Source organism: Magallana gigas, chromosome 1, assembly GCF_963853765.1.
Source record: "Magallana gigas chromosome 1, xbMagGiga1.1, whole genome shotgun sequence".
Taxonomy (NCBI): Eukaryota; Metazoa; Mollusca; class Bivalvia; order Ostreida; family Ostreidae; genus Magallana; species Magallana gigas.
Window position 1 is genome coordinate 24823684 of NC_088853.1, and position 8699 is coordinate 24832382.

General features: G+C 33.5%; 1 pseudogene; it reads left to right on the forward strand.

The window, feature by feature from the left end:
* Positions 1 to 880: 880 nt before the first annotated feature.
* Positions 881 to 8462, forward strand: LOC136275746 (uncharacterized; annotated as a pseudogene).
* Positions 8463 to 8699: the final 237 nt, after the last annotated feature.

The following is an 8699-nucleotide window of genomic DNA, read 5'->3' on the forward strand; positions in this document are numbered from 1 at the left end:
TTCGTTCCACATAGAAGTCTTGCTTGGTGTATGTAATAAAATCACAAAAAGGGGTCCCAGATATAAGAAGTTGACCCTGGATTTGATACCAGTGTACATAACCGTGTTTAAAAGAAAACAAATCACCATTTATTTGGAGGAAAAAATCATTTCTTGTTTCGCAAGCTTCACACATGGACATGTATCTGACAGAGTATGGACATTTGATTTCAATTATAGCCTTTGTTGATTTTTCACACATTATGCCATCAGGTGTTGCACCGAGAAAAGACAAATCAGGGTTGACTATCAAACCAACTTCATGAAGATGATTTCCTGTATTTCTGATGTACATTTGCTTTGCAACAATTTCATTAGCTTTCCCATAGGATGTAGATGAGGATGAAAACTCTTTTTTTTGGAAAGGTATTTTTCATGAAAGTTTCATTAATGTCCTTTTCCCTTCTCAATATGAGTCCAACGTTGGAAGCAGTAAATTCTCTTTCTTCGCTCTGTGTACCATCTCGGGTCAGAACTTTGTAAGCGAGTTGACCTTTTTAACTCATTGGCATCACTTTGAGTTATATTAAGATTGCTCCACTCATGTGCCATTTGCTCCACACTCTGGAGATCACAAGGGGCTAGGGCCTTTGGAAATTCTGTATCTCCACAACTCCATGCAGCCCGGGGGTTAGCAATTGGCTGACTCAGTGGTGCCTAAAAAATAAAGTTGAGATAATTGATAAAATAGGACTATAATAAATTAGTCAGTGTATCTCTTTGGAAGTTTTAGTTACTATGAAATATTCAACTATATGTTTAACTTAGTATCAAGTTATGAAAAAATGTGTTTATGAAATGCAATTGATGAATTATAACCCTTTTGTATTTTGCAGATGTTATGTTAAAACTAAAACTGTTGGCTGTTGTTGCGGAAAACGAAGAGAGGGAAAATCTACTTCAAAAATATTCTGACACTCAACAACAGTTTCTTCAACTACAAAAATTACAGGAGGGATGTTTTGGTTGTCATAAATTGAAAGAAAAAGACTACAAGTATTATACTGGGTTTACAAAGGAACAGTTTGATGCAGTGTACATATTTTTAGTTCCAACAGATGAAGATCCGATAAAGTTGAGTAAAAAAATTCATATCAACAACAGACCAACTTTTATTTGTTCCGATTAAGCTTAGACAGAACTTTAATTATCAACACATTTCTCATCTGTTTAATATATCTTCACAAGACTCTAGTGCAATATTTACTCAGTGGATAAACTACATGTTTTTTTAAACTTGGTAGTTTAGATATTTGGCCACATCGTGAAACTTTAATTGAAAATATGCCAGAAAGTAATAAGAAAGATTTTCCAAATACCCTTGTCATCATTGACTGTACAGAACTAAAAGTACAAAAACCAACTTCTCTCTATAGATAAAGTCAATGCTACTCTGATTACAAATCGAGTACAACTTTGAAAGGACTTGTTGGAGTTGATCAACGAGGTTCAGTAATATTTTCTTCCATGTTATTTACCGGTTCTATATCTGGTAAGGACATCACAGAGGAAAGTTGCTTTCTTAAATTACTGTCAGACCTTATACAGAGTGGAAAACTACATAATTGGGATGGGGTAATGGCTGACAAAGGGTTCCATATAGAGACAGAGATTGGAGCTGTTGGGCTTAATCTGAATATCCCACCTTTTGCATCCTGTGCATCACAGATGAAAGCTTCTGAAGTTGCAGAAACAGTTAAAACTAGTGGGTATTGTTTTTTTATACAAAAAAACACATGTCTCCCCTTCTCCCCAAGGATTGTAATATGGGGCAAATTTAATAAGTGAAAAAGAATGAAGTCAGCTATATATTAGATATCATCCATATATGATACAGTTTGGAAAATGAATTAACTTGAGACACAAGATTGGTCAAGGTCAAAAATTATGGAGGCGTACACTCCTTCTCAATACCATCTACCTATGTTCCAAGTTTGAAGCCTTAATGTCAAAAGGTATCCAAGTTACCACCCAGACAAAATTTAATCATTTTTTCTCAAGTTGACCTTGAGTAAAACAAGGTCAAGGTCAAATGTTTATCAAAAGTACGCCTCAGTGTATTATAATTGTTCTTTGTGTAAAGTTTGAAGTCCTTCTGTCAAAGAATATTTAGGAGGTGAACAATGAAGTTTTTTCTAATTTGACCTTGAAATGAAATTTTTAGGTCAAGGTCAAACATTTTGGTAAGGTTGAACTGGACTATATACCATCTATGTATGATACAAGTTAAAAGATTGTATGATTAAGGAGTCTTGTGTTATGGTCCGGACTATATTTTTTTATAAAACTCTTGACCTTGAAAAAGATAATAGGTCAAGGTCAAAAATTTTGATGGCGTGCACTCCTTCTCAATACCATCTAGCTATGTTCCAAGTTTGAAGTCTTAATGTCAAAAGGTATCTAAGTTACCACCCAGACAAAACTTAATTATTTTTTCTCAAGTTGACCTTGAGTAAAACAAGGTCAAGGTCAAATGTTTATCAATAGTACACCTCAGTGTATTATAATTGTTCTTTGTGTAAAGTTTGAAGTCCTTCTGTCAAAGAATATTTAGGAGGTGAACAATGAAGTTTTTTCTGATTTGACCTTGAAATAAAATTTTAAGGTCAAGGTCAAAAATTTTGGTAAGGTTCAACTGGACTATATACCATCTATCTATGATACAAGTTAAAAGTTTGTATGTTTAAGGAATCTTGTGTTATAGTCCAAACTCTATTTTTTTTATAAAACGCTTGACCTTGAAAAAGAAAATAGGTCAAGGTCAAAAATTTTGGGGGCGTGCACTCCTTCTTAATACCATCTACCTATGTTCCAAGTTTGAAGTCTCAATGTCAAAGGGTATTTAAGTTACGGCTTGGACAAATTTGGATGAAGAAGAATAAGAAGAATATGAAGAACTAGACACGATCTCGTTGCGAGCAACGAGGAGGTCTTCCGTCCGATTTTTAGAATATGCAATGACCTTACTCTTGACCTTCATCAACGAAACGTAATCGGAAAAGAGGCGGGATCTATGAGTAATGGGTGAAAGACTATCTATCCCTTTGGTGTCCCTTATTTGAGGGATCAGCTCCTTTTCATTCATTTTAGTCAAAAGGTATTTTTGTGTACCACTAATAAGTATTTAGAAATTGGTTACCGTTTTTGATATATCTGGGAAAAATCGTTTTGATATCCGGTCCTAAAACTCCTTTTAGGGTCCAGATAAAAACAATATATATGGTTGTACATTGTTAAGCTCAATATTTTGAGCATCTTTTGTTAAATATTGCTTTCCAAAGTTTTCCTCTATTTTGAGATATTAAACATCAAAGCTTTAGACCTCTTGTCCCTTAAAATCCCTAATTACGTAACATAAGTGTAAATGATTGCCATGTACAGGTACATAACATTAGAATGAACATAATTGCTTCTATAACGCATCACAAAATATTTAACGGCAAAAGGTTATCATTAAAAGACTTCAGAGCTCCCTCAGCCCCTAATTTGAAGGGCCAGCCCCTTTTTCTTGATTTTAAATGAAAGCTTTTGTCAATTCTAACACATTTTGTTCAAAAAGTGTTTACAAATTATGTACCGTTCTAGAGATATCTTGAGAGGGTCGTTTTAGGGGCCGACCCTGTAACTCCTTTTAGGGACCGCATAACAAGGAAATTATGGTTTCAGGTTGTTAAGCTCTATATTTTGAGCATCTTTTGTTAAATATTGCTTATCCAAATGTTTCTTCATTTTGAGATATTGAGCATCAAAGTTTTGGGCTTCTGGCCCCTTAAAATCCCTAATTACGTAACATGGAAGTAAATGATTGCCATGTATAGGTAAATAACCTAAGAATAAACATAATTGCTTCTATAACGCATCACAATATATTTCACGGTAAAAAGTTATTATTAAAATACTTTAGAGCCCCCTCAGCCCCTTATTTGAAGGGCCAGCCCCTTTTGCATGATCTCAAATGAAAGCTCTTGATTTAATTAAGTTTTTTTGTTCTACATGTTTTAACAAAATGTTTTCATGAAAAGAGATATTCAAAGAAAACCAAGAAAAATCACGACGCCTTTTTTATCCTAATTTTCAAGCTCGGGCGAGCTTCGGCGCTCTTTGAGATAAAGATGATTAATGACCATTAGACACTATTTCAGTCTTTCGTCTATCAGCCCTGAAAAGTTCAACATCATATCTTAAATGGTAAAAGAGGAGTTCTCGTGACAAAATACCCCTATAAAAACCGATAAATCCATGATATCTCAAGACCGGAAGTGACGTCATCAACAACAAAAATTTCCAACAAGGTTCAGATCAATACCTATCAGAACTGAAAATTTGACGTAAATCAGTTGAGCCGTTTCCGAGAAATCGCGTGCACAAAATCGGTAAGAAAAAAAAAAAATAATAATAGGGAAAAAGAAACCTAAGAAAAACAATAAGGTCTTCCGTTGGAAACGGAAGACCTTAATAAGAAGAATAAGAAGAACTAGAGCAAAGCTCGTTGCAAAGCAACGAGTGGGTCTTCCGTTAATGTCGGAAGTAAAGCTCGAAGTTCCTGTAAGAAGCAGAGCTCTTGAACCAATAACAAGAGTACCTAAAATAAAAAGATGAAAAAAATCGAATTATTCCTGGTACGACTTAACAAAACCCGAATGATTTTAAGTACGATTTAACAAAAACCTTTTTGATTTCAAGAACGACTTAACAAAAAAAATCCGAATGTGTTTAAGTACGACTTAACAATTATTTTTGGTACGAGTTAATTTTACTATAAACATTAAGCTATTTTTTAAACCAAGGACGCGGAAACTAAATTTCCGGAAAAATCAATTTTTAAACCCTAATATCTCTGTAATGCATCGTCTGATTTTAAAACGGATTTCAGCTTTAAATTAAGCTTAATAAAAGCTCCTTTGTTGCTTTATGATTTATATCAGATTATTGGTCAGAAAAGAGTTATTTTAAAAAGACTTAATAGCCCTTCTGGCCCCTAATTTGAGGGGTCAGCCCCTTTTTCTTGATATCAAATAAAAGTCTCGCAGAAATAAACATATTTTGTTCTACAAATGTTCACGAATGGTTAACCGTTATCGAGATAACTAAACAACTGTAATTTAGGGGCCGACCATTTGGCTCTTTACCAGGGCCACTAACAACAAGATTTATGGTATCATATTGTTCAGAACATTATTTTGAACAACTTTTGTTCTACATTGCTTTTAAAAATATTTCTCCTTTTTCAGATATTAATAATCAAAGTTTTGAATTCTAGCCCCTTGAAACCCCTAATTACGTAATATATGACTTAGGTATGATAGTGTATAGATAAACAGCTGTACAATGAACAATTTTGCTTCTATAATTAATAACAAATTATTGTTCAGTAAAGAGTTCTTGTAAGAAGATTTAAGATCCCTCTTGACCCCTAATTTGAGGGGCCAGCCCCTTTTTCTTGATATCAAATGAAAGGTCTTGCAAATATAAACATATTTTGTTCAACAAGTGTTCACGAAATGTTAACCGTTATTAGGATATCTTTACAAATGTGTTTTAGGGGCCGGCCCTATATCTCCTAAATGGGGTCATGAACAAAAAAAATTTAAGGTTGCATATTGTACAGAACATTATTTTAAGCAACTTTTGTTCTACAATGCTTTTCAAAATATTTCTCCTTTTTCATATATTAATGATCGAAATTTTGAATTTCTGGCCCCTTGAAGCCCCTAATTACGTAATATATAACTTAAGTATGGTACTGTATAAATAAACAGCCCAACAATGAACATTTTTGCTTCTATACTTAATAGCAAATTATTATTCAGTAAAGAGTTATTGTAAAAAGACTTTACAGCTCTCTTGGCCCCTAATTTGAGGGGCCAGCCCCTTTTTCTTGATATTAAACGAAAGCCCGGGTAATTTGAAACAACTTTTGCATTACATGTTTTAACAAAATATTTATACATCAAAAGATATCACAGAAAATGTGTAAAAATTTCGTGAAAAAATTTGGTGCCAATTTTCAGGTTCGGGCGAGCTTTGGGGCCTTTATATATTTTCATCATTGGAAGCATGGGGGTACATCTACATACATTCATCTACAATCCCTGAAAATTTCAAGCTTCTATCTTGATTAGTTTCGGAGGAGATCCGTGGACAAAATGACCCTTAATAATTTACAAAATCGTGAATATTTGAAACCGGAAGTGACGTCATCGATTGAAATTTTTATAATATGTAGCGCCGAGCATGCTTTATCCGTCCTTAAAATTTTGTGCGAATCGATTGGATAGTTTTTGAGAAATAGCGCTCCAAAAAAGTCAGAAAAAGAAAAAAAAGAATAACTAGACACGATCTCGTTGCGAGCAACGAGGAGGTCTTCCGTTCGATTTTTAGAATGAAATAAGACATCATCGACTTTGATTTTCGACAACAAAACATGTTATGGAAAAAGGAGTGAAGTACTAATGCTTTATTGTATCGCTTTTTATAAGTTCTCTTGCTTTTTTAAATACTTGCATTTCTTTCAATTAAGATAGAAAAGACCAAACTTGTTTACTTCTGGTTCCTAAAAACCCTAATTGGGTAACGCAAGAGAAAATCATTATATTGTTAGGATATATAAACGTATTATACCTAATCTAGCTTTAATAACCTTTCACAAAACATCTCTCAGTAAAGGGCTACAAATTAAAGACTTTAGAGCCCTTTGGTCCCCTAATTTGAGGGGCCAGCCCCTTTTTCTTGATATCAAATAAAAGGTCATTTAATTCTGAACACATTTTGATCTACAAGTGTTTAAAAATTCGTTACCGTTCTAGAGATATATGAGAAAGTAGGTTTTAGGGGCCGGTCCCTTATCTCCTTTTAGGGGCCGTTTAACGAAATTTTGACGGTTGCATATTGTTAAGAACATCATTTTGAACAACTTTTCTTCTGTACTGCATTAAAAAATATATTTCCTTTCTGAGATATGGATGATAAAAATTTTGGACTTTTGGCCCGTAAAACCTCTTAATTACGTAACATATAACAAAATATTTACACTGCTTGGATACATAACTGTGAGATAAACATATTTGCTTCTATAACATTACACAAAATATCTCTCAGTAAAGGGCTACATATTAAAGACTGTAGAGCATTTTCGTCCCCTAATTTGAGGGGCCAGCCCCTTTTTCTTGATATCAAAAAAAAGGTCATTTAATTCTGAACACATTTTGTTCTACAAGTGTTTAAAAATTCGTTACCGTTCTAGAGATATATGAGAAAGTAGGTTTGAGGGGCCGGTCCCTTATCTCCTTTTAGGGGCCGTTTAACGAAATTTTGACGGTTGCATATTGTTAAGAACATCATTTTGAACAACTTTTCTTCTGTACTGCAATACAAAATATTTTTCCTTTCTGAGATATGGATGATCAAAATTTTGGACTTTTGGCCCCTAAAACCCCTTAATTACGTAACATATAACAAAATATTTACACTGCTTGGATACATAACTGTGAGATAAACATATTTGCTTCTATATCATTTCACAAAATATTTCTCAGTAAAGGGCTACATATTAAAAACTTTAGAGCACTTTCGTCCCCTAATTTGAGGGGCCAGCCCCTTTTTCTTGATATCAAATAAAAGGTCTTGTAAATATAAACCTTTTTTACATTACATCTTTTAACAAAATATTTTTCAGAAAAGAGATAAACACAGAAAACCTAGAAAAATTACGACGTTTTTTTTAACTCAATTTTCAGGTCCAGGCGAGCTTCGACGCCTTTTTAAACAGACAAATTTGATCGACATCATACACATCTACAATCTTTTGTCTACAATCCCTGAAAATTTGAATTCAATATCTTTTATAGTTTAGGAGTAGTTCCATGGACAAACTAAGCCTCCAAAAATCGCTATTACGTTAAAATATCGGAGACGGAAATGACGTCATCAATATTAAAAAATTTCCAATAAGGTTCAGATCAATATCTATCAGATCTGAAAGTTTCACGAAAATCGGCTGAGCCATTTCTGAGAACTCGCGCGGACAAAATTTGTAAGAAAAAAAAGAAAAATAATAATAGGGAAAAAGAAACAAAGCAAAAACAATAAGGTCTTCCGTTGGAAACGGAAGACCTTAATAAAGAAAAAGAAACCGTAGAATAACAAGAGGGTCTTCCGTTGGAAACGGAAGACCCTAATAAGAAGAAGAAGAATAAGAAAGTCGACAAAAACAATATGTCTCCCCTTTGAAAGGGGAGACATAATAACAAAACATCGTGTTCATGTAGAACGTGCTATTGCTCGTATAAAACAGTTTAAAAATCTTATCAGGAAAAATTAGTCTTTCTTTTTTTCAATTACTTAGTATTGATCAAATAAGGTTGACATGTTGTTTGTTGACGTACTTCATGATTTTTTTTATTCAAGATAAAAACACTGATTAACCTTGATTCTTGTTTTGCTTTGTTATGTGAATTTAGTATATCAAATTTTTAATTAATGTATTAAATATTCACATGGTAACTAAGAGCTGAACCAATGAACTGTACTCCAAGTGGTGTATCTACTGTACAGTTTGTTGCTGAAGTACTAGTAACCAGATTTAATATGGGGCTTTGCTTTAAAATCTTCGATTTTTCAATATCATCTATATTGATGTCCGTCTTCCTGAAAAACAAATT